The 27,183-nt window shown below is 44.1% G+C and overlaps 1 protein-coding gene across 2 annotated transcripts in view; it reads left to right on the forward strand.

Moving 5' to 3' along the window:
• mad1l1 (mitotic arrest deficient 1 like 1) overlaps positions 1-27,183 on the forward strand; it is a 1,178,242-nt gene that overhangs the window by 273,806 nt on the left and 877,253 nt on the right. The gene's annotated exons all lie outside the window — the stretch shown is intronic.

Below are 27,183 nucleotides of genomic sequence, written 5' to 3' on the forward strand. Positions count from 1 at the left end.
CAGTAATAATCTGGCTTTTGCATATTTGTTCTGACAAATTTTTAAATGAAGTCATCATTTTTTAAAAACTTAGCAATTTGATCCTATGTTTACAGACTTAAGTAATTTATCGATAGAATTAAATCAGTGGGTATCAAAATTTCTGGTTTAACAGTGTCCTCTTTTTGATGAGGGCAACAGCATTTTACTATCTTGCAGTTCTTCAATTTTTCTCTCCAAATGAAATATCAACACTGAAAGTACAGGTTTCTGTTGTTTCGTCATTGACAGATTTTAGATTCGTAGAGGTCAAGGTTTTAGGAAACAGGTAGAAAAGTGAAACTGAGGTCATGCTCTGATCATCTTGATCTTACTGAATAACAGAACAGTCTTGAGTGACCATATGGCCTGTAATTGCTTTAATTTCAAATATTTGTATTTAAGCCCCTAGATCCTCAGATGGACACCATCAGAAGCTAGTTGTGTTTATTTCACATTTCAGTATGTGATTAACTGTTCTGCAATTCACTTATTTCTAAACTTACCCTGGCTTTGCAAATCATAATATCCTGTCTCGTACCCATAATTTCTAAAGGCATCCGTTAGTCTTGCGAAACCATGGATCTGCACCTGGAAAGTCTTCACTCTCCAGGATGCAGGCCTGGGCAAGGTTGTATGGAAGACCAGCAGTTGCCCATGCTGCAAGTCTCCCCTCTCCACGACACCAATGTTGTCCAAGGGGAGGGCATTAGGACCCATACAGCTTGGCACCAGTGTCGTCGCAGAGCGATGTGTGATTAAGTGCCTTGCTCAAGGACACAACACGTTACCTCGGCTGGGGCTCGAACTCAAGACCTTCAGGTCACTAGTTCAATGCCTTAACCACTTGGCCACATGCCCACCTATTGGTATGGTTATGAAAACTCAGAGTGTTGCAGTGCTACACTCATTCCATTCTAACATATGGAAGCGAATGTTGGACAATATCAGAGCAAAATGAGGGAAGTCTCAAAGCTGCATAAATTTGGTTTTGAGATTAATGATGAAAATATCATGGAAGGCCAGAGTAACAAATGAGGAAGTATTGTGAAAAGCTGCAATAAGAAGAGAGTTGATATCATTAATTAGGAAACGGCAGATAGAATTTCTGGGATGTACTGAGGAAAGAGAAGTTCAAACATCTTGCAGTGATGGGAAAAATTGATGGAAGAAAAAGTTGCAGTCGACAGCGCATGACATTCATGAGTTGCATCAAGGGATGGACAGGCAAAGCTTTTGAAGAGCTTATTAGAACTTCTCAGACTAAAGACAGCTGGAAGACCATGGTCGCCCACATCATATGACACAGTACACAATGATGTTGATGAATATCCTTCTCCTTAATGAAAATTTATCAGTTTTAACTTTGAAAATTTCGGTTGATCCTAGTTTCAGATGATTTTTGAGAGAGTAAGATTTCAAACGTTGCGATTAACTTTTGTGCAAATGCTTCCTGATATCATTGCTGAAATGGCTGTTTTGGTTTATACATTTTGCCTCCTTATTCTGGACAAAGCAGCAGCAGATATTTCTGTATACCTACCCTATCAAGTATTTTATTCATCTTAAACATTAAAAATAGATCCTTTTTAATCTGCGTGAAAGAGAAATGCATTTTAATGTCAGTGTTAGAGGCTTTTAATTGATATTTGGTAGTTCCCAATACCAAGCTTGCTCTGCAGTAACTGTATCTATCCTGTTTCTTTTTGGTTGTATGTAATGCTAGAATTGTATTGTTTCTCTTAAACTTCTCCTTAAAGTTGTGAAAGCCAGGGTGGTAATGGGGACAAGCTCCCACTACCTGTTAAATGCTCCCAAAGGCATGCACCTCAAATAGCCTCTGACAACCAAGTCCAGCTCCTGGCCTTCACGTGTGCCTTATCTTCTAAGCCCAGTAGATCCGTTTCTACTGACAGGAGAAGGGGCAAAGGCGGGTTACTGGCGCCTTAAAACCAGTTGCTTGGGGCAGAAGGGGCTCATCACCCGTGGTTGGCAGCTTATCTAGGAGAAGAAAAACTCTGATATCAAACCTCTGCTTCCTTGTGGCTATACCCACTCATGGGAAGGGCTCCGGGAGTAAACCCCAAAGGAAAAATCCAGAGCTGGAGTCCCTAAAGCAGTCCTACGTTGAGTTCATCACTGACTGGCAACTCCTGCAATGCTGCTGGTATCAAACTGTATTGGTCTCTGTCGTTCCTTTGGGTTCATCAGATGTGTGGAGAGGGATAGCTTGCTACCTGGGCAACAGGTTGATCTCCATATCATATTACCCAGGCTTGCGTATCTAGACACCTGGGACACAACATCCATGGTCAACCCTGACTGATGGAAGCCTCACTCACTCATTCTTAAACTATCAACTGTGGCTTAGTTGTGGTTCTAATGCCACTCTTGTGATTCATTGTCAGAAAGTTATGGTGACAGATGCCCACTCTGATAGATGTTAAAAATCTTAACCATTCTTTTGAATGGGCAGGGACCCTCTTTGCAGTATTACTGGTGAATATTTTCCCCTCATTTAACATTGCTGGAATGGATAATCTGGCCATTATCCATTTGTTTGTTGTAGGACTAGAGATAAATTTGTTGCTATGTTCTTAATGTACGCTTATGTATTTAGGGAATATTTAAAAGCTCATTTGTATCACATGATATGACTCTTAATACATGGGATCCAGAATTAGGAAGTATAACTTTAAAATCAAAGACATTTTAATAGAGAATTATGACCTTTGATAAAAAGCATTTTATTTATAGTCCTGTTTATTTGCTAATGCCAGCAGTAATACAAAAACTCCATAGGCGTTATATTGGCAATGAGTATAGTAATAATTTTACTTGATGAAATAAGAGAGCAGTGATCCAGTATGAAGAAAATAGTGAACAGATTGTAAAAATACAGCAGATGGCAGACAATGGACATGCCGATACACCAGAGATCTTGATTGATACAACTTGAATCAACCTTTCTCACTCTGCATTGAATGTGTGGAAAATATTCTGAGGGTAATATGATCAAGTTTCTGGGGAACGACTTAAAACAGAGAAATATGGTAAAATGTGACGATAAATGAGTGACATGTGAGATGCTGTTGAGTCAACAAACAAATTTGTGTTGAAACTTTTGAAATGAAGTGACATTGGAGATTTTTGAGAATCACAGTTGGCATGTGCTTCTGGGAATCAGTAAAAAACTGTTGGTCAGGCTAATGAGGCTGGCAGGAAGATACCATTTATGCTCATATTCAGTTAAGATGCTGAGAGAATTAAAATAAAGCTTTTGAAATGAAGACCATAGGTTTGAGAGAGCATATAGGATTACTGTGGTATGCAGCTTGTTCACATGAATCAGTTTAACTCCAGGCCTGATTTTGATTTGCCAGCTGGGAACAACTAATACTCATGACTTTTTCCTTCAATAATCATTAAAGAAGATTATTATCATCCTTAAGGCTAAGTGCATTATAAATGATTTGGTTGGAAACTGGTAAGCCATGTGATTCAATAGATGGGAAACTTTGTCATGGGGGCCAGTCCATCTCAGAACTCCTATTCAATGGTTACTGGGTAGAACAGATTGCTTGGAGGCACAAGTCCATGAGAAACTAATAGAGAAGAAAGGTCATTTTTGACATGTACCCAGGTAGGCCCTCTGAAATGATAGTGAATTACTTCTACTTTGGTTTTGTTGGTTCTGGGATGGCTAATAAGGACAGTGTGGGAACTGCAGACTTTGGAGCATGTGGTCACTGTTACGGCGCTGAGCTGTTGGCGAGGTGTGCCCTGTGTCTGGAGCATTCTTCTGCGTGTTTCTGAAGCATGGCCTCAGTCTAAATTACATCCTGAATGTTCCTTCCCCATGTTTAACTGGACATTGGCCAGAGATTCTCAGGAGTTGTTGGGGGATGTTTCATTCATTCAATGAATAGTAAGAATATGTCAATCTCAAAGTGCTGGAGGTCAGTATCGTACCTGGATCTCTGAGGTAATGGGTGAGGGATTTCTGCTTTTTAGCTCTAAAGCTTGCTTCTACATTCATGGCTGATCAAATTGTAACTGCAGTTCTGTATGTCTATCCTCCAAGGGTTTCTATTTGTCCATCTATTGATCTATTTATGCTTTATCAATATTCTGAATATATTGCTTTCACTGCCCTTTGAGGAAGAATTACAAAAACCAATGACTTTGTTAGGAAAAAGCATTTTACCTCATCTCTGACCTAATTAGGTAACCTAGATTATCCTGCAAGAGAAAACATCTTCTCTGTGCTCATGCTGTCAAGACACGTAAAAATCTTGTAAATAAGAGTGGTAGTGGTGTAGCCACCAGTTAGTGCTGCTACCATATGGCTCCAGGAACTTGGGTTTGCAATCTATGCTTGAAAGCTTAGCCCAGGCCCCATTCTGAAATTTTGAGCGCCATGGTAGTGTAGCAGCTCACGCAATACTATTATAGCTTGGGGCTTTGGAGTTCAACTCCGGCATCCTCTGTAAGCAAGTTTGTACGTTTCTTCCTGTGTGTGTATGATTTTGCTTCAAGTGCTCTGGTTTCCTCCCACAGTCCAAAGATGTACTGGTTGTAGGTTAATTGGTCATTGTAAATTGTCCCATGATTACACTGGTGGGCAGCGTGGCTTGAACACTGCATCTCTAAATAAACAAAATAAAAAATAAATATATCACTGTACCTGTACGTGTTGTGAAATGTCTATCCAGATATGATGATTGATTTCCAGAACAGCTGTTATCATCAGCATCATTATGTGCCATGTCATATGACCATGATTATTCTTGGCAAACTTTTCTGCAGAAGTGGTTTGCCATTGCCGTCTTCTGGGCAGCATCTTTATAAAACGGATGACCCCAGCCAATATCAATACTCTTCATATGTTGTCTGCCTGGCGTCAGAGGTCACATAACCATGATTTGTGATGTGCACCAGCTGCTCATATGACCATCCACCATTTGCTCCCATGGTTTCACGTGACCCTGATCGGTGGGATAACCAGATGCTTCACCTTGCTCAAGGGTGACCTGCATACTAACAGAGGGAAGGAGTGCCTTGTGTCTCCTTTGGTAGAGACGTATCTCCACCCCACCACCCAAAGACCATTTGAACACTATTCTAACAGAGAAGTTGTTTTTCATTGCTGCACCTTGTGAGTTCAAAGCCGATTACAGTTTGCAGATTTCAGTAGAAATAGTTATCTAATTTCACTTCTTTTGAGTTACATAAACACTGCAATGTGATCATTAAAGTGACTACTTTTGGGCATGTTTGTGTTTATTTTGGACAAATGTATTTGATACAAAGGAGTTAGTCTATGTTGCTACCTCTGGCAAGTCCATGCGTTACCCCTGGCGTAAATCAAAACTAAAATCTTCTCTGAACAAGAAAGACTGCATCTCTGAAGTTGATTGCACTGCAAATGAGTGCGCTTTTTCCCAATATTAGTAACCAGATAGAATAATTTAAACACTATATATGGTGTACATGGTGACTGGAAAATGGGCTTATGTGAGAGAATGGATTACAAGGTTTCAAGTGGGGGAGTGGGATTGTACAAAGAGTTGGCATAGACTTAATGGGCTGACTGGCTGCCTTCTAAATGGAAAGGGAACATGTGTGAGTCAAATTAAAGCAGCCTAATTGCAAATACAAGAGATTCTGTAGATGCTGGAAATCAAGAGTGACACCTACAAAATGCTGGAGGAACTCAGCAGGTCAGGCAACTTATATGGAAATGATGTTTTGGGCTGAGACACTTTTAAAATATTTACTGAGGGAACATTTGTTTTAAAAACCGAGGTTTTATGGAGGGGAGAAGGTATTCCTGTGTCAAAAAGCTTTTGGAATTTTGTGTTTTGTAATCTTTAGAGTGAGAGGGACGGGCTGGGATCATTAGTTAGTAAAGGAAAAGAAGCGACAGAGAGTGTCCAATGTAATGCTGCTTTTGCTTTGCTAAAGATATTTTGAAATAAACCAACCTTACCAACCTTACGGTTCCCACACCTCGCACTTCCCGTTTCTACCTCCTACCCAAGATTCACTAGCCTGCCTGTCCTGGCAGACCTATTATCTCAGCTTGCTCCTGCCCCACTGAACTCGTTTCTGCATACCTCGACATGGTTTTATCCCCCCTTGTTCAATCCCTTCCTGCCTATGTTCGTGACACTTCTCACACTCAAACTTTTCGATGATTTTAAGTTCCCTGGCCCCCACTGCTTTATTTTCAGCATGGATGTCCAGTCCCTATATACTTCCATCCACCATCAGGAAGGTCTCAAAGCTCTCCGCTTCTTCTTGGATTCCAGACCTAATCAGTTCCCCTCTACCACCACTCTGCTCCGTCTAGCGGAATTAGTCCTTACTCTTAATAATTTCTCCTTTGGCTCCTCCCACTTCCTCCAAACTAAAGGTGTAGCTATGGGCACCCGTATGCGTCCTAGCTATGCCTGCCTTTTTGTTGGCTTTGTGGAACAATCTATGTTCCGTACCTATTCTGGTATCTGTCCCCCACTTTTCCTTCGCTACATCGACGACTGTATTGGTGCTGCTTCCTACACGCATGCTGACCTTGTTGACTTTATTAACTTTGCCTCCAACTTTCACCCTGCCCTCAAGTTTACCTGGTCCATTTCTGACACCTCCCTCTCCTTTCTAGATCTTTCTGTCTCTATCTCTGGAGACAGCTTATCTACTGATGTCTACTATAAGCCTACTGACTTTCACAGCTATCTGGACTATTCCTCTTCTCACCCTGTCTCTTGCAAAAACACCATCCCCTTCTCGCAATTCCTCCGTCTCCACCGCATCTGCTCTCAGGATGAGGCTTTTCACTCCAGGACGAGGGAGATGTCCTCCTTTTTTAAAGAAAGGGGCTTCCCTTCCTCCACCATCAACCCTGCTCTCAAACGCATCTCCCCCATTTCACGCACATCTGCTCTCACTCCATCCTCCCGCCACCCCACTAGGAATAGGGTTCCCCTCGTCCTCACCTACCACCCCACCAGCCTCTGGGTCCAACATATTATTCTCCGTAACTTCCGCCACCTCCAACGGGACCCCACCACTAAGCATATCTTTCCCTCCCCGCCTCTGCTTTCCGCTGGGATCGCTCGCTACGTGACTCCGTTGTCCATTCATCCCCCCCATCCCTCCCCACTGATCTCCCTCCTGGCACTTATCCTTGTAAGCGGAACAAGTGCCACACATGCCCTTACACTTCCTCCCTTACCACCATTCAGGGCCCCAGACAGTCCTTCCAGGTGAGGCGACACTTCACCTGTGAGTCGACTGGGGTGATATACTGCGTCCGGTGCTCCCGATGTGGTCTTGTATATATTGGTGAGACCCGACGCAAACTGGGAGACCGCTTTGCTGAACATCTACGCTCTGTCCGCCAGAGAAAGCAGGATCTCCCAGTGGCCACACATTTTAATTCCATATCCCATTCCCATTCTGACATGTCTATCCACGGCGTCTTCTACTGTAAAGATGAAGCCACACTCAGGTTGGAGGAACAACACCTTATATTCCGTCTGGGTAGCCTCCAACCTGATGGCATGAACACTGACTTCTCTAATTTCCGCTAATGCCCCACCTCCCCCTCGTACCCCATCTGTTATTTATTTTTATACACACATTCTTTCTTTCTCACACTCTCCTTTTTCTCCCTCTGTCCCTCTGACTATACCCCTTGCCCATCCTCTGGGTTCCACACCCCGCCGTCTTTCTTCCTGGACCTCCTGTCCCATGATCCTCTCGTATCCCTTTTGCCAATCACCTGTCCAGCTCTTGGCTCCATCCCTCCCCCTCCTGTCTTCTCCTATCATTTTGGATCTCCCCCTCCCCCTCCAACTTTCAAATCCCTTATTAGCTCTTCCTTCAGTTAGTCCTGACGAAGGGTCTCAGCCTGAAACGTCGACTGTACCTCTTCCTAGAGATGCTGCCTGGCCTGCTGCATTTACCAGCAACTTTGATGTGTGTTGTTTGAAATAAACCACTTGTTTTATTGGTTAAGAAGAATTATGTGCAATAAACCTATGACATTGAAAGTAAAACAGAAAGAACACAATTTGTTTCCCCTTGCTCTAATTTGATATTAATGTGGTAAACTTTAAATGCAGTTGGAACCTTTTGGTGGAAGGTAAGGGGGGAAAATGGCTGAAGACAAATGGGATCAGCCATCAACATTCCCCTAGAATAATGAGGGTGGAGGAGATGGAGAAGTGGGCACTGAGCTAAGACTGAATGAATAACAATAAACAAATGAGATAAAAGGATTTGTAGACGGTTTCAAAATAAAAGCAGATACTGGAAATACTCAGCAGGTCAGCAGCATTTCTGGTTACTGATCTAGTTGCAGTGAGGATGGTCATGTGAATGTGATTGAGATTGGATTGGAGCGGAACAAAATGTGTGCAATGGTATATCAGAGAGTGATGCATGTTTAGGGACCAGATGTTACTTAAAAGTCGCTTTCCCTGTCTCATATATCAGACCAATTCTATCTATAGAAATGAAACAGGGGGAAGTGGAATTACTGGAGGGGAAATGGAGACAAAATTATGACAGAGAATGTGTGAGAGACTATTTTCCTATGTTATCATGTGTTCTCCTGCATTCTGATAGGGATCGAGGGAGTAGCAGTGATTGTGTGTAATTCTCTTTGTTCTGGTATCTCAGAGACATGTATTGCCTGTGATGGCACCCAAACCATATTTTGCCATTTGTTGTTTTATTTCTGTTTTTCTCTTACTCATTGCCCCATTTGCCCCTTTGTAAGCTGATTCATGTTTCTACATGAGTGTGAATGGATGTGTTGTCACCAAGTTTAAAATTGTTTCTCTTTTGGAACAGATTCAGCAAAGAATAGTAATGTGCAAAATATTCTGCATTGTTTTCTTTCCAGCACATAATGCTTTGATGTACTTGTCCTTGGTTGTTGATATCCCTGCAAATAGAATGTACACACATAAAGGTGTAACGTTTTGCTTTGATGTTCAAATATTTATTATGTTGCAATTCTATTTCTTTTAAAGTAAAACAGTCTACAAAGATATTACAAAATCTCACCTAGTAATAGCATTTATAAAAAATGCAGCCTTTAAAACTGGTGCATCTTTTTTCAAGAAAAAAGTCTTGAGCAAATTAAACGTGCGTCATAAGTAATCATTCCTGATTAACCAGCCACTGAATGTGACAGTTTCTCCCTCATCCAGACAAACAGAGGAAAAAGACTAAAATTTTATTCTGTCCTTACATCTGTTGTATATTGTGAGATGTGAAATGAGGATGAGATTTTCTGTGTGTGAATGAATGTTCTCATGAGACAGCTCAGAAAGAACAGAAGTACATAAGCACACAGTAAGAGCTTTTAAAATGACCTTTTAAAAGGGCCTGTATCGTGCTGTCGGTTTTCTATGTTACTATGTTTTAATCAAGACCCAGCTTTAAATATATCGAATGGCTTGGCTTCCACAGCCTTTTGTGACAGTGAATTCCACAGATTCACTACCCTCTGGCTGAAGAAATCCCTCCTCATCTCTGTTCTAAAGGGATATCTTTGTACTCTGAGGCAGTGCCCTCTGGTCATAGACTCACTACAAGAAACATCCTCTTTAAGCCCACTCTATCTTGGGATTTCAATGTTCGATAACTTTCTGTGATATTCTCCCTTTATTCTTCTGAACTCTAATGAGTATAGGTCTAGAGCCATTAAATGTTCTAACCCTTTCATTCCTGGGATCATTCTTGTAAATCTTCTCTGGACCCTCTTCAATGCCGGCACATACTTTTTTTCGATAAAGGGCCCAAAACACCCAGAGTGCACGAATCCAAGTCAAGTCAAGTCAAGTCACTTTTTATTGTTATTTTGACCATAACAGCTGGTACAGTACACAGTAAAAATGAGACAATGTTATTCAGGACCATGGTGCTTACATGAACAATACAAAAACTAAACTGAACTACATAAAACAACACAGAACTACACTAGACTACAGACCTACCCAGGACTGCATAAAGTGTACAAAACAGTGCAGGCATTACAATAAATAATAAACAAGACAATATGCACAGTAGAGGGCAGTAGGTTGGTGTCAGTTCAGGCTCTGGGTATTGAGGAGTCTGATGACTTGGGGGAAAAAACTGTTACATAGTCTGTGGGAGTGCTTTTTGCCAGATGGCAGGAGGGAGAAGAGTTTGTATGAGGGGTGCGTGGGGTCCTTCAGAATGCTGTTTGCTTTACGGATGCAGTGTGTGGTGTAAATGTCTGTAATGGCGGGAAGAGAGACCCCGATGATCTTCTCAGCTGACCTCACTATCTGCTGCAGGGTCTTGCGATCCAAGATGGTGCAATTTCCGAACCAGGCAGTGATGCAGCTGCTCAAGATGCTCTCAATACAACCTCTGCAGCATGTGGTGAGGATGGGGGGTAGAAGATGGACTTTTCTCAGCCTTCGCAGAAAGTAGAGACGCTGCTGGGCTTTATTTGCTATGGAGCTGGTGTTGAGGGACCAGGTGAGATTCTTCGCCAGGTGAACACCAAGAAATTTGGTGCTCTTAACTATCTGTATGGAGGAGTCGTCGATGTTCAGTGGAGAGTGGTTGTTCCGTGTCCTCCTGAAGTCAACAACCATCTCTTTTGTTTCGTTCACATTCAGAGACAGGTTGTTGGCTCTGCACCAGTCCGTTAGCCGTTGCACCTCCTCTGTGTATGCTGACTCATTGTTCTTGCTGATGAGACCCACCACGGTCGTGTCATCAGCGAATGTGATGATGTGGTTCGAGCTGTGTGTTGCAGCACAGTCGTGGGTCAGCAGAATGAACAGCAGTGGACTGAGCACACAGCCCTGGGGGGTCCCCGTGCTCAGTGTGATGGTGTTGGAGATGCTACTTCCAATCCGGACTGACTGAGGTCTCCCAGTCAGGAAGTTTAGGATCCAGTTACAGAGGGAAGTGTTCAGGCCCAGTAGGCTCAGCTTTCCAATCAGTTTCTGAGGAATGATTGTGTTGAATGCTGAACTATGAACAGCATTCGGATGTACGTGTCTTTTTTGTCCAGGTGGATTAAAGCCAGGTGGAGGGTGATGGCAATAACCTCGTCTGTTGAACAATTGGGACGGTATGCGAACTGCAGGGGGTCCAGTGAGGGGGGCAGCAGGGTCTTCATGTGCCTCACGACGAGCCTTTCGAAACACTTCATGATGATGGATGTGAGTGTGATGGGACGATAGTCGTTGAGGCAGGGCACTGAAGACTTCTTCGGCACGGAGATGATGGTGGTGGCCTTGAAGCAGGTAGGAACGACGGCGCTGCTCAGGGAGATGTTGAAGATGTCCGTGAGAATCTCAGCTAGCTGGTCTGCACATCCTCTAAACACTCTACCAGGAATATTGTCTGGTCCAGCAGCCTTCCGTGGGTTGACCCTGCACAGGGTTCTCCTCACATCGGCCATGGTAAGACACGTTTGGAGAAGGGGTGGTCTTCCTCGGCACCACGTCATTTTCCACCTCAAAACGAGCATAGAAGTTATTCAACACATCTGGGAGGGAGGCATCACCAGCTCAGGCAGGTGGTGTTGCCTTGTAGATGGTGATGTCCTGAATGCCCTTCCACATGTGCCGCGTGTCACTGCTGTCCTGGAAGTGGCTGTGGATTTGCTGGGCGTGTTTCTCCATACTGTATTTCATATGCCACTTCGTTGTCCATTCTTTTAATTTGCCAAAGCCTATCTGCAGATATGTTTAATTAAAAGGGAGGAGTGATTGGTAAGCACATGACATGTCCCAAAACCATTTCATGGTCTATTACGCAGCACATAGTCGTCAGGGCCAGTGGAATTTTTTAAATTTCAAAATATACCTTATTCAAAAATAAAATTATATACAATAAACCATTCAATGACTCTCAATCCTTTACACATGTATCCCTTATGATCTCTACATATCCATATTTTTGGCCACCCACGTGGCACTCCGTTGGTTCACCTTACCACACCATTGTTAAGGGGTATACTCCCTGCCACCCGTCCCAGCCTACTCCCGCGGAGAAGAACCCTAAACCGTGGTCCTTCCCCACCAGGCCCTTGCAGTGGCTGCACTAAGTTTCAGTGCGTCCCTCAGCACGTACTCCAGCCGAGAATGTGCCTGTCGGCAGCATTCTCCCACAGATATCTCCATGTGCTGGTAAATCATCAAGTTCCGGGCCGACCAAAGAGTGTCTTTCACTGAGTTGATGATCTGCCAGCAGCACCGGATGTTGGTCTCCGTGTGCGTCCCTGGAAACAGCCCGTAGATCAGAGAGTCCTCTGTTACGCAGCTGCTGGGGATGAAACGTGACACTAGCCCGTCCATCCTTCTCCACACCCTCTCTGCGAACTGACAGTGTGCAAAGAGGTGGTCACAGACTGTTCCTCACTGCAGTCCTCCCGTGGGCAGTGGGGTGTGGTGACGATGTTTCGGGCGTACAGGAGGGATCTGACTGGGAGGGCCCCTCTCACCGCCAGCCAGGCAAGGACTTGGTGCCTGTTGGTGAGGTCTGGCGATGAGGCATTTTGCCAGATGAACTGGATGGTCTGCTCAGGGAACCACCCCACTGTGTCCATCACGTCCTTCTCCTGCAGTGGCTGCAGGACATTATGTGCTAACCAGTGCCTGATGGCTCTGTGGTCAAAGGCGTTCTCCTGGAAGAACTTTTCTACGAAGGGCAGGTATGGTGGCAACGACCAGCTGACTGGGGCGTTGTGCGGGAGTGTTGCCAGGCCCATCCTTCGTAGCCAGGATGACAGGTGGAACCTGGGCACATAGTGGTACTTGGTGCCCACATACCTGGGTTCCACACACAACCTGATGCAGCCACACACGAAGCTGGCCATCAGGGTGAGGGCGACATTGGGGACGTTTTTGCCCCCATTGTCCAGGGACTTGTGCATGACGGCCCATCTGACTCACTCCATCCTTGATCCCCAGATGAATCTGAAGACAGCTCAGGTGATTTCTGAGCTGTAGGAGCGGGGGACGGCCCACACCTGTGCCAAGTACAGCAGCCCTGAGAGCACCTCACACCTGATGACCAAGTTCTTGCCTGTTATTGTTAGGGAGTGCCCTCCCCACAGACCCAGTTTCTGTTTCACCTTGGCAGTCCGCTCCTGCCAGTTCTTGTTGCACGCCTCGACCCCTCTGAATCAGATCCCTAACACCTTCACATGGTTAGACCTGCTGGTGAAGGGGACGCTGGATCGGTCGGGCCAGTTGCTGAAGAGCATGGTTTCGCTCTTCGTGCGGTTGACCCTGGACCCCGACGCTAGCTCAAACTGGTCGCAGATGCTGATCATCCTGCGAACTGACCTCGGATCAGAGCAGAAGACGGTGATGTCGTCCATGTACAGGGAGGTTTTCACTTGGGTCCCTCTCCACTGTCTGGCAGCGTCACCCCTCTTATGGCCCTCATCCCTCCTGATGGCTTCGGCAAAGGCCTCAATGCAGCACACAAACAAGACAGGGGAGAGGGGACAGCCCTGCCTGACTCCAGACCTGATAGGAAAGCTGTCTGTTTCCCACCCGTTGACCTGGACTGCACTACGGATATCTGTGTAGAGCAGTCTGATCCAATTCCGGATTCCCTCCCCAAATCCCATTTTGGAGAGCACGTGTGCTGAGCAGGTAGACATTCACCCTCCTGTCCTGCACGTAGGCGATGGTGTCCCTCAGCAGCGCAAGGCTGTCTTGAGATCTCCCTGCCCGGTACAGCACAAGTTTGGTCCGGCTGGATCACCTGTCCCAGAGTAGACTTGACCCTGTTGGCGATAGCCTTGGACAGGATCTTGTAATCCACATTCAGGAGAGAGATGGGCCTCCAATTCCTAATGTCCTCCCTTTCCCCCTTCTGCTTGTAGATGAGGGTGATGATGCCCTTCCTCATGGACTCTGACATATGGCCGGCCAGAAGCATAGCGTTGTACACTTCCAGCAGGTCTGGGCCCATCCAGTTCCACAGAGCTGAGTACAACTCAGCCAGTAAGCTGTTGCTTCCAGGAGTCTTACTCCACTCAAAGGAGCGGATGGAGCCTGTCAGCTCGTCCAGGGTTAGTGGCTGATCCAGACTCTCCCGCTTGCCGTCGTCTAAGACCTGCATGATAGACGACAGGAAGTTGTGGGAGGCTGTGGATTCTGTGGCCTTTTCGTTGTATGGACCGGCATAGAAGGACTTGCAAATCTTCAGTATGTCAGTCTGCAAGGATGCGACTGAGCTGGCCTTTTCCTCAAAGTTGTGGATCACAGCTCCCCCTGTGCACCTTTTGGAAGAAGAAGCGTGAGCACGTCTCGTCCTGCTTCACGGTTTGGACCCTTGATCGGAAAATGATTTTGGAGGATTCAGCGGCGAGGTGCTGGGCTTACCGGCCCTTCACCTCTCGCAATTCCTCCCTGACATCCACCCCCTTCAACTGCAGAAGGAGAAGTTGCTGCAACTCTGTCTGGAGTTTACACAGTTCCCTCTGCTCCTGCCTTGCTTTCTGGATACCTTGCGAATGAAGAACCTCTTGATGTTCTCCTTGGTGGCTTCCCACCAGTGAACAGGGGAATCAAAGAAGGCTTTCAAGGTTTTCCAACCTGTGTACTTCCTCTCTAGTTCCTTCGTGTTCTCTGGGGTCAGCAGCTTTACGTTCAGCTTCCATGTCCTCCTGCCTGCCTTCCGTTCCTCCCGTAAGTGACAGGTGGCTCACAGAAGGCAGTGGTCAGAGAAGAACATCGGCGTGACATTGGTGGATCTGACCTTGAGGGATTCTGAGAGGAAGAGAAAGTCGATCCGGGAGTGGGCTGTGCCGTCCGATCGTGTCCAGGTGGCTTGTGGCTGTGCTCCACCTGTGGGGGTGCCAAAGGCGTCGTGCAGCTTGGCTGTCTTCACCCTTTCCATCAGGAGTCTAGAGGTACTGTCCAACCTGCCGTCGGCACTGCCGGATCTTCCAGCCGCATCAATGGTGCAGTTGAATTCTCCGGCCAGAACGACCGGCTGGGACGTCACCAGCAGCGCTGGGAGCTGCTCGAAGACGGCCAGCCGCTCGCTCCGCACGGGGGAGGCGTACACGTTGATCAGCCGGAACAGAGTGCCCCGGTATTTGACGTCTGCTACCAGGAGGCGCCCCGCAGCCACCTCTTTAACTTGGGTGATTGAGAAGTTGCCTCCCTGTAGCAGAATCCCCAGGCCGGAAGCGCAACAATCGTTGTTCCCCCCCCCACCCCAAGCCACACAGACAAACCCTGGGTCCACCACCATGACCACCTCCGGTAGTTGCGGAGGTGTGGTAGTCCGCACTCCTGGAGGAAGGTCACGTCGGCCTTTACAGTGTCCAAGTACTAGAGTGCGCTGATGCATCGCCCAGTACTGTTCAAACTGCGCACGTTCAAGCACGCCAATTTAATGTCTGCATCATTTAAAGTTCTTTATTTCAGCTGCTTGCCGTCTTCACCTTCACAGTCCTGAGCCTTCGTGTCCACCGCCTTTGTGCAGTCTTTCACCTTCTGTGGGCTCAGGTACTGCAGGTAATCCTCCCCTGGGTGTGGCAGTTCTGGTTCTAAGCCTGGGGGGTTGTTGACTTCCAGGGCTGCTTCCGCTTCAGGCTGATGGGTGCTGGCTGTGGCTCTGCTCCCGGATTCCCAGAGCTGGGGGTCTCTGCTGCTCTCCGCCTCCCCAGCCGCCTCTTCTGCTGGGGCTGCTGGCCTCCCCCAACTGCTCCCTCCTCCGAAGAGGACAGGGTATTGGAGGCTGTGTGGTTCCCTGCCCTTTTCTTTGGTTTCTCTGCCCTCTGTCGTTTGGCCGGAGCCTTTTGGGCCTTTTTGCGTTTGCCCACGACGCTCCAGCCGCCTTCCCCCTTGGCTCTCCCCTCCTCCATGGACTCCTCCTTTCTTGTGGCGGGTCCTGGAGGGTCTGTAAGGGGGTGCCAGGCCTCGGGGTGCTTGCACCTTCCTCCCTGGTGTCATCTTCCATTGTGTCGGGTTCCTCCTCTGCAGAGCTGGCAGGTATGTTGGAAACTGCTGAGGCCCTTTCAGTGCCAGCACCTCCCCTGGTCGCCTGTGCGTAGGTGCCACCATGTCTTGGCAGGCCCTGTACAGGTCGCCAGCCTGTCTGCAGAGGTTGCAGGGCTTGGCCTGCGTGCACTCTTTGGTCAGGTAGCCCTCTGTTTTACAGTTCTTGCTAGTGGAATTGCCTCTGGCCACTTTAGTTTAGTCTTGTCATACAATCTAGTTAATGAGCATTTCAGGGCCCTTTTCTGTCTTTCAGCTGCCCCATAAGATTGAGGATGGTAAAGGCAGGTGAAATGATGCTTATACTACAAAGCTTCCATCAACTCATATAACTTTACTCATAGAGTGGGGATCATTATCACTTGAGATTTTCTCTGGGGTCATAAACCAAGGAATAAAAACCTCATAATAAAAATTATCAACAGTTGGGCATAATTTCTCTGAGTTTGATGAGCTTTTACCCATGGAAATAACAAACACAATAACGTCCATAATCACTTCCCACACATTTAGTAACTGCATAAAATCTCTCTGGAGATGTAAAAATGAATTCGGGGAAGGGCCCAGTAGCAGCAGGTACCGGCAGTGTGTTTTGGGATTATGTCTCTAGCAAATCATACAGTAACTGCTGCTTTTCATGCTATGGTCAAGAATCTCTCATTGTTGATTGTACCCATCATCTTACTCAAAGTATACTTTAATCCATAAAGCCTTTTCAGCCACTGAGGCATCAGGTTGTAGTTGTAGTTGTAGTAATTCATCTATGAATTTGCAAAGTATTGGCAGTTGGATCTTCTGAAGTGCTTTGTGACCATGAAGAGCTACTGATGCTGCCTTAACAAAGGAGTCAGTTCATTTATTCCCTCTAGTCATTTCATCATTCCTGTTAGCATGAGATATGTGGTTTATAGCAACAATTGTAGTAAGTAATTGAAAAGCAGGAAAAGGTTCATAGTTAATTCACTGTATTTTATTGTAGTTCCAAAGAGGTGAAAAACCCATATATTTCCTTAATTGTCCATTGTCATGTGCTACTGCTAAGGCAATACGAGATTCAGTGTCAATGTTTACAGCAATGTCAGCTGTAAGGATGATGGCTTTTGTTAAGATAAAAGGTTCAGTTTCTTGAGCAGACAGGAGGGAAGGTAGCTGTGCCACCTCAGTTGTTATATAATGTGTACACACTGCCTATTCACTAAAATTTTCCACTAATTTTTCTCCCCAACTATTAGCTTGGGAGGAAAAGCTGTCAAAGATAAATTACATGCAGATTTATATCAGGTGGCATTTTACAATGGGTAGATTAAAATCATGCAAGTTCTTAAATACAGGTTGCTAATGAATTACTTAAACTGTGTGTTCTTCAGCATTGCCGAATCTAAGATTCTATTATTGGGCAATTAATATTCAATATTTAATATTTTGGACTCAAGATTGGAATGTAATTCCAAGTCCACAATGGCTAAACCTTGAAGGTTACTCTGTACAAGGGTTCTCTTTGGCTTCCATTTTAGGAACTTCACTTCCTTTTGTATTATCTAAATAGAATAAACAAATAGTTAATCCAATAATTAAACATACATTACGAATATGGTTTCAATTTCGTAAACTTTTTGGGTTGAACAAATTTATATTATCAAACCCTATTATACCTAATTTTTTTTCCAACCCTCGGTTATGGATCAAGCCTTTTTGATATGGAAAATGAAAGGTATAACATGTTTCAGTGACTTATTTCTGGATAACTGTTTCATGTCTTTTGAACAGTTATCTAATAAATATAATTTGCCCAGATCCCATTTTTTTTAGATATTTACAAATAAGAAACTTTTTAAATACCATGCTGCCTACCTTTCTGATTTCACACCCTACTGATATCACCGATAAAATTTTAGGTTTAAACTCCTTTCATTCAATGGATTACTTTATTTAGCTCCTTCCGCTAGGGTTATCACTCATTCTCATAATTCCAAACCAATTAAGCTTCAACGTGGCACTAGACAAGGCTGTCTGTTGAGCCCTTTGCTTTTGGATCTGGCCTTAGAACCTTTAGCCATTGCCTTTCGAGAATCTAATGATATCACCAGTATTTTAAGGAGAGACACTATTCACAATGTCTCGCTGTACGCTGATGACCTGTTGCTATTTATTTCTAATGCTGAGACTTCGTTACCCCATGCGCTTTCTTTACTCTCTTGTTTTAGCCAGTTCTCAGGTTCTAAATTAAAACTATATAAAAGTGAACTTTTCCCTTTGAATAATTTGATACCAACAAATTCTAACCTTCCTTTTAAAATTGTAAGAGACCAATTTACCTACTTAGGTGTAACCATACTGAAAACTATAAACGTCTATTTAAAGAAAATTCCCTTACCCTATTGAATCACGTAAAAAGGATACTGTCAAATTGGTCGCCTCTTTCGTTATCGCTGATTGGCCGAATTAACTCTATCAAAATGAATATATTACCTAAATTTATATATCTTTTTCAGGCATTGTCTGTTTTTATTCCTAAATCTTTCTTTGATTCTCTTGACGATTATAGATTTTTATATATGGAAGATTAAGCGTTCTAGATTGGGGGGAGGGAAGGGAAGGAACGTCGACTTAGACCATGAGAGGCCTGTGTCGGGCATTTTCATGCCTTACAAGGCGCAGATTGGAAGTCTGTGTGGGGCGCCACTCCTTGCACAGACACTAGAGCAATGTATGGTTAAGTGCCTTGCTCAAGGACACAAACGCGCTGCTACAGCTGAGGCTTGAACTAGCGACCTTCAGATCACTAGACGACCTTCAGATCACTTAACCTCTTGGCCACGTGGCCAACACAAAGATGAATTAAATAGAATTCATCTTCAGAAAGATAAAAAGAATGGAGGATTAACCTTACCAAGCTTTAGATTTTATTATTGGGCAGTTAATATAAGAAATCTTACACTTTGGTTATATTACATTAATTGCGAGGATTGCCTGATGTAGGGTTTTTTAGAAGCTAACTCCGTTAATAAATTTTCTATTATTTCTCTTAATGGATCCTCATTTCCTTTGTCTCTGAGTAAGTTAACTGATAATCTGGTAGTTAAACACACTATGAGAATTTGGATATGATTCTGAAAATACTTTGGCTTATTGAGATTTTTTCTTTCAAGTCCCATTTTTTCTAATTATTTTTTTAAACCCTCTATGATTGATGTGGCTTTTAAAGAATGGGATAGATTAGGTATTAAGTGCTTTCAGGACTTGTTTGTAGAGGGAAGTCTCTTTTCATTTGAACAACTGTCAATTAAATATAGTTTACCCAAAACTCATTTTTTTTCAATACCTACAAATAAGAGATTTTTTACGGTCTGAATTAAGTACATTTCCTAAAAGTCCTGATAAGAATCTATTAGCTGTAATTTTTAATTTGAAACCTTTTTATAATGGATCTATATGTAATATTTATAATATGTTGCTGGGAATGAGAAGCGTTCCTTTAGATAAAATTAAAAAATCTTTGGGAACAAGATTTACAGACCTCAATTTCTGAGGAAACTTGGAATTAAATTTTTAAATTGGTTAACACTTCATCATTATGTGCCCGCCACTCTCTCCTACAATTTAAAGTGGTCCATAGGGCCCATATGACCAAGGATAAGTTGTCTCGTTTTTATTTAGATACATCTCCATGTTGTGATAAATGTAGTAATGGAGAAGCTTCACTCATTCATATGTTTTGGACATGTCCGAGTCTTGGAAAATGTTGGAAAGAAGTATTTCAAACTTTCTCGATACTTTTCAAAGTAAACTTTCAGCCTAATCCTTTGACCACTTTATTTGGTATTTTTGGAGGGAAGGATATTACTTTGGAGAAATCTGACTTGCACATTTTGGCTTTTATTTCTCTTATGGCCAGAAGGACAGTCTTGCTTAAATGGAAAGCTGCGGCCCCTCCTATTCACGCTCAATGGTTACGTGATGTCATGTCATGTTTAAATTTCGAGAAGATTCAATGTTCACTCTCTGAATCTAGCCAAGACTTTCAAACATTGTGGGGACCTTTTCTGAATTATTTTCTAAACCTTTGATTTGCTGTTAAATCACAGAAGATGACTAACATTTTTTTCCCTTTTTTTCTTTACTAATCAGCTTCGGTCTTGGTAGTGGGTTAGATTTTTTTATATATAATAAAATTACTATATTTCAATGTTATGAATTAATTAATCTGTATGAATATTGGATAAGGAGTCTTTATATGTTAATTAGCATAATGTATTAATATATTTTTTTCTTGTACTCTGTATTCTTATGTGTAAAATTAATAATAAATATATTGGAAATAGAGATCTCACCGGGAGCACTGAACACAGTATATAACCCCAACAAGCTCACAGGTGAAGTGTTGCCTCACTTGGAAGGACTATTTAGGGCCCTGGATGGTAGTGAGTGAGGAGGTGTAGGGGCAGGTGTTGCACTTGTTCTGCTTGCAAGGGTAAGTGCCAGGAGGGAGATCAGTGGAGAGGGACACATGAGCAAGGGAGTTAGGTAGGGAGCAATCCCTGTGGAAAGCAGAAAATGGGGACGGGGCGGTGGAGAGAAAGATGTGCGTGGTGGTGGGATCCCGTTAAGTGGTGGAAGTTCCGGAGAATTATGTGCTGGATGTGGAAGCTGGTGGGATGCTAGTTGAAGACATGTGGAACTCTATCCCTGGTAGAGTGGCGGTAGGATGGGGTAAGAGCAGACGTGTGTGAAATGGTAGAGATGCGTTTGAGGGCAGCGTTGATGGTGGAGGAAGGGATGCCCTTTTCTTTGAAAAAGGAGGACATCTCCTTTCTTCTAGGATGAAAAGCTTCATCCTGAGAGCAGATGCTGTGGAGACAGAGGAATTGAGAGAAGGGTATGGCATTTTTACAAGTAACAGGGTGGGACGAGTTATATTCTAGGTAGCTGTGAGAGTCCATGGGTTTATAATAACATTGGTTAATAAGCTGTCTCTGGAGATAGAGATAGTGAGCTCGAGAAAGGAGAGTGACGGTAGGGTGGGAAGCTGGAGGCAAAGTGGATGAAGTCAGCAAGTTCAGAATGGGCGCAGGAAGCAGCACCAATCCAATCGTCAATGAAGCGTAGGAAAAGTGGGGGATGTAGATTGGGAGACTACTTGGCCAAGCACCTACTCTCTGTCTGCCAGAAATAGTGGGATCTTCCAGTGGCCACCCATTTTAATTCCCCTTCCCATTCCCATTCCGGTATGGCTGTCTATGGCCTCCTCCATTGCCATGATGATGCCACACTTAGATTGGAGAACAACACCTTATATTCCGTTTGGGTGGCCTTCAATCTGATGGCATGAACATTGATTTCTCTAAGTTTTGGTAGTGACCCCCAACCCCCTCTCCTTCACCATTTCCCATCCTCTTTTCTCTCTCTCACTTTATCTCCTTGCCTGCCCATCGCCTCCCTCTGGTGCTCCTCCCTCCTTTTCTTTCTGCTTTGGTCTTCTGTCTCTTTCACCAATCAACTTCCCAGCTCTTTACTTCATTCTTCCCCCTCCAGGTTTCACCTATCACCTTGTGTTTCTCTCTTGCCTCCCTTTATAAATCTACTCCTCAGCTTTTCTCTTCAGTCCTGCAGAAGGGTTTTGGCTCAGAATGTCGTTGTACTCTTTTCTTACATGCTGCCTAGCCTGCTGAGTTCTTCTAGCATTTTGTGTGTGTGTTGCTTGGATTTCCAGCATCTGCAGATTTTCTCTTGTTTGCCTTTGATATTGTAATTGCTTTTGACAATATTATATAACACTTGTAATTTTACATAACTCTTCAAATAACAGTATAAGCTTTCCTTTAAACAAAATTGCAACTTTATTTACAGTGACACTTATTGAGACAGGTATCCCTGCTTCCGCTGTTAATCCAGAATACTTTTGAAAACAATTATGCATGCGTTCTTCTCATTCATTAACATCATTGTCTTTGGTACCACACTGTGTATTTATGCCAGTTTACAGTGTGAGGAAAGCATTTTCTTAGAGCTCCTTCTAGATCAGTTCAACGTACATTTAAATCAACATTTCACTCATTCTCTCTGTACCCCTCAACCTCCCATCTCCCGAAGTGCTATTAGGAATTGCCGCCTGGTGTGGTCCTTGTTGAAACCGTGCAAGGGGAAGGCAGGTGTACAGTAAGTATCTAGTTCATCCTCAGACTCTATTGTTTCTTTTCAAACGCTGAAGAAGGCACAATTATCCTTTGCCTGCTCTTTCTGTGTCTTTTCCTCCTTTAAGTTTTGCTCAGGTTTTCTACGGTTTTACAGGATTCATTTAACCACTTTGAATTTCACATCTACATTGAACAAACACAGGTCATCCTATAGTCTTGTCACATCTTTCTTTCTCTAACAGCATTGGTGACATTCACTTCCTTCATTCCACCCATACGCTATACTTCTCAACATGCCTAATGATTTCTGGTCTGTGTATAAACATACATGCTACCAGAGTCCTTTAGAGGCCTGGGATGGATGATTTTCATTCTACCATTCATGCGGCGTGTATATACATACACACACACACACACACACACACACACACACCCCCTTACTTTTTTTCTCAAGCACATACTTACGACCCGGATCACAACCACATACAACCTTTTTTCTTAAAGTTTCAGCTTTTCCATGTTGGCCACTGAGGTGTGGCATACCTTGACTACTCCAAACAGGAGGAAATTTGTGCTCCAGCAGCAGATTCAGTCCCTTGCTCAAATAAGAGCCTAGGATTTAGGACTGATTAGCTACTGGGTCTGATTTCCCTTCTCCTGTACAACGAAGTCCAGGGTTAGCCTCCTACCTATTATTTTCTTAAAGAGGTAGTGTGGAAGTTGCAATAAAGCAATGGTTAAAGACAATGCCTAGGCAAGGACAGCTTGGGGCAGTTGTAGTCAAGTGAGACTGTCAGAGAAATCTCTGCTTACTAAAGAGGAGATAGGCTGAGGCAATTGTGGTAGTATGTACTTAAGTCAAATGAGTGAGGCCTTCGATAGCAAAATAACTGAAATAACTGGGCCCAGAACACACACACTCCTACACCTTAACACATTTTATTTTAACTTCACAAACAAGAGAAAATCTGCAGATGCTGGAAATCCGAGCAACACACACAAAATGCTGGAGGAACTCAGGACACCAGGCACATTGATGGAAAAAAGTACAGTTGACGTTTTGGGCCGAAACCCTGCCAAAGGGTTTCAGCCTGAAATGTCAACTGTACTTTCTTCCATAGAGACTGCCTGGCCTGAGAAGTTCCTCCAGCATTTTGTGTGTGTTGCTTTTATTTTAATTTGTGCACAAGGAGACAGCATGGCCCCTTTCACCACACTGTCTAAAGTCTGAACAGAAATTTGCTATTTTTATATAGAATTGGCTTATCAGTTACTGATATTGACAAGTTGGTAAATTGTATATGTTTGAATTCCTTATTCTAAACTGATTCCACAACCTTTGGACTCGTGTTCAAGGATTCTACAACTTGTGTTCTCAGTATTCATTCACTCATTCATCTAGCTATCCATTCATGCACTCATTGATTGATTTATTGATTTGTATTTGTACATATTGCCTTCTTTTGCACATTGGGAGAAGGAGCCAAGTGCTGGACAGGTGATTGGCAAAGGGGATATGAGAGAATCATGGGACAGGAGGCCCAGGGAGAAGGAAAAATGGGCGGGGGGGACCCAGAGGATGGGCAAGGGGTATAGTCAGAGGGACAGAGGGAGCAAAAGGAGAGTGAGAAATAGAATGTGTGTATAAAAATAAATAATTGATGGGGTACGAGGGGGAGGTGGGGCATTAGCGTAAGTTTGAGAAGTCAATGTTCGTGCCATCAAGTTGGAGGCTACTCAGACGGAATATAAAGTGTTGTTCCTCCAACCTGAGTGTGGCTTCATCTTTACAGTAGAGGAGGCTGTGGATAGACATGTCAGAATGGGAATGGGATGTGGAATTAAAATGTGTGGCCACTGGGAGATCCTGCTTTCTCTGGTGGACAGAGCGTAGGTGTTCAGCAAAGCGGTCTCCCAGTCTGCGTCGGGTCTCGCCAATATATAGAAGGCCACATCGGGAGCACCGGACGCAGTATATCACCCTAGCCGACTCACAGGTGAAGTGTTGCCTCACCTGGAAGGACTGTCTGGGGCCCTGAATGGTGGTGAGGGAGGAAGTGTAAGGGTATGTGTAGCACTTGTTCCGCTTACAAGGATAAGTGCCAGGAGGGAGATCAGTGGGGAGGGATGGGGCGGATGAATAGACAAGGGAGTTGCGTAGGGAGCGATCCCTGCGGAAAGCGGGGGGGCGAGGGAAAGATGTGACAAGGGAGTCGCGTAGGGAGCGATCCCTGCGGAAGGCTGGGGTAGCTGGGTAGCCTCCAACCTGATGGCATGAACATTGACTTCTCTAACTTCCACTAATGCCCCACCTCCTCCTTGTACTCCATCCGTTATTTGTTTTTATACACACATTCTTTCTCTCACTCTCCTTTTTCTCCCTCTGTCCTTCTGACTATACCCCTTGCCCATCCTCTGGGTCCCCCCCGCCCACTTTTCCTTCTCCCTGGGCCTCCTGTCCCATGATCCTCTCATATCCCCTTTGCTAATCACCTGTCCAGCTCTTGGCTCCATCCCTCCCCTTCCTGTCTTCTCCTATCATTTTGGATCTCCCCCTCCCCCTCCCCCTCCCACTTTCAAATCTCTCACTAACTCTTCTTTCAATTAGTCCTGACAAAGGGTCTCGGCCTGAAACGTCGACTGTACCTCTTCCTAGAAATGCTGCCTGGCCTGCTGCGTTCACCAGCAACTTTGATGTGTATTGCTTGAATTTCCGGCATCTGCAGAATTCCTCTTGTTTGCGTTTTTATTTTCACCAGCATGTGTCGTGAAATTTGTTAACTTAGCAGCAGCAATTCAATGCAAGAAGAAGCAGAAAGAATAAATAATAAATGAGTAAATCAATTACAGTGGATGTACAGTGGCATGCAAAAGCTAAGCAAGTTAAAGATGAACTGATTTCCAAAAGGCATAAAGTTAAAGATGACACATTTCTTTAATATTTTAAGCAAGAAAACTATTTTATTTCCATCTTTTACAGTTTCAAAATAGCAAAAAAGGAAAAGGGCCCAAAGCAAATGTTTGGGCACCCTGCATGGCAGTACTTAGTAACTCCCCCTTTGGCAAGTAAGAGTCTTTCAATTCTTGTTTGGGAGATTTTTGCCTAGTCTTCCTTGCAAAAGGCTTCTAGTTCTGTGAGATCCTTGGGCTGTCTTGCATGCACTGCTCTTTTGAGGTCTATCTACAGATTTTCGATGATGTTTAGGTCAGGGGACTCTGAGGACCATGGCAGAACCTTCAGCTTGTGCCTCTTGAGGTAGTCCATTGTGGATTTTGAGGTGTGTTCAGGTTCATTATCCTGTTGTAGAAGCCATCCTCTTTTCATCTTCGGCTTTTTTACAGACAGTGTGATATTTGCTTCACGGTAACAGCAATTTTGACTGAGGTACCCAAAAGGTTCAAAGGAACATCTAAACAAGCCTGATGCATTTTGGAAACAAGTCCTGTGGACTGATGAAGTTAAAATAGAACATTTTGGCCACAATAAGCAAAGGTATGTTTGGAGAAAAAAGGGTGCAGAATTTCATGAAAAGAACACCTCTCCAACTGTTAAGCACGGGGGTGGATCGATCATGCTTTGGGCTTGTGTTGCAGCCAGTGACACCGGGAACATTTACTGGTAGAGGGAAGAATGAATTCAATTAAATACCAGCAAATTCTGGAAGCAAACATCACACCGTCTGTAAAAAAGCCGAAGATGAAAAGAGGATGGCTTCTACAACAGGATAATGATCCTAAACACACCTCAAAATCCACAATGGACTACCTCAAGAGGTGCAAACTGAAGGTTTTGCCATGGCCCTCACAGTCCCCTCACCTAAACGTCATCGAGAATCTGTGGATAGACCTCAAAAGAGCAGTGCATGCAAGACGGCCCAAGAATCTCACAGAACTAGAAGCCTTTTGCAAGGAAGAATGGATGAAAATCCCCCAAACAAGAATTGAAAGACTCTTAGTTGGCTACAAAAAGCCTTTATAAGCTGTGATACTTGCCAAAGGGGGTGTTACTAAGTACTGCCATGCAGGGTGCCCAAACTTTTGTTTCGGGCCCTTTTCCTTTTCTGTTATTTTGAAACTGTAAAAGATGGAAATAAAAAAGTTTTCTTGTTTAAAATATTATAGAAATGTGTCATTTTTAACTTGATGCCTTTTGGAAATCAGTTCATCTTTTACTCGCTTAGCTATTCACAATAACAGCAATTTTGACTGGGGTGCCCAAACTTTTGCATGCCACTGTATATTGAATAGATTGGAAATTGAGCAAAAGACAAATAATATACATTAAAAAGCGACGTAGTGTTCAGGGGTTCAATGTCTATTTAGGAATCGGATGGCAGAGGGGAAGAAGCTATTCCTGAATACCTGAGTGTGTGCTTTCAGGCTTCTGTACCTCCAACCTGATGGTAACAGTGAGAAAAGGGCATGCCCTGGGTACTGGAAGTCCTTAATAATGGACGCTGCCTTTCTGAGACACTGCTTCTTGAAGATGTCCTGGATACTTTGTAGGTTAGTACCCAAGATGGAGCCTACTAAAGTTACAACCCTCTGCAGCTTCTTTTGGTCCTGTGCAGTTATGCCCCCCCCCCACCATACCAGACAGTGATGCAGCCTGTCAGAATGCTCTCCACAGTGCATCTATAGTAATTTTTGAGTGTATTTGATGACATACAAAATCTCTTCAAACCCCTAATGAAGTATAGTTGCTGTCTTGTCTTTGTTGATTTGTTGGGACCAGGTTAGGTCCTCAGAGATCTTGACACCCAGGAACTTGAAACTGCTCACTCTCTAAACTTCTGATCCCTCTGAGGATTGGTGTGTGTTCCTTCGTTTTACCCTTCCTGAAGTCCACAATTAGCTCTTTAGTCTTACTGATGTTGAGTGCAAGGTTGTTGCTGTGCCACCACTCCACTAGTTGGCATATCTCACTCCTGTACGTCATCTTGTCTTCATCTGAGATTCTACGAACAATGGTATCATCAGCAAATTTATAGATGGTATTTATA

Source organism: Mobula hypostoma, chromosome 9 (assembly GCF_963921235.1).
Source record: "Mobula hypostoma chromosome 9, sMobHyp1.1, whole genome shotgun sequence".
Lineage (NCBI taxonomy): Eukaryota > Metazoa > Chordata > Chondrichthyes > Myliobatiformes > Myliobatidae > Mobula > Mobula hypostoma.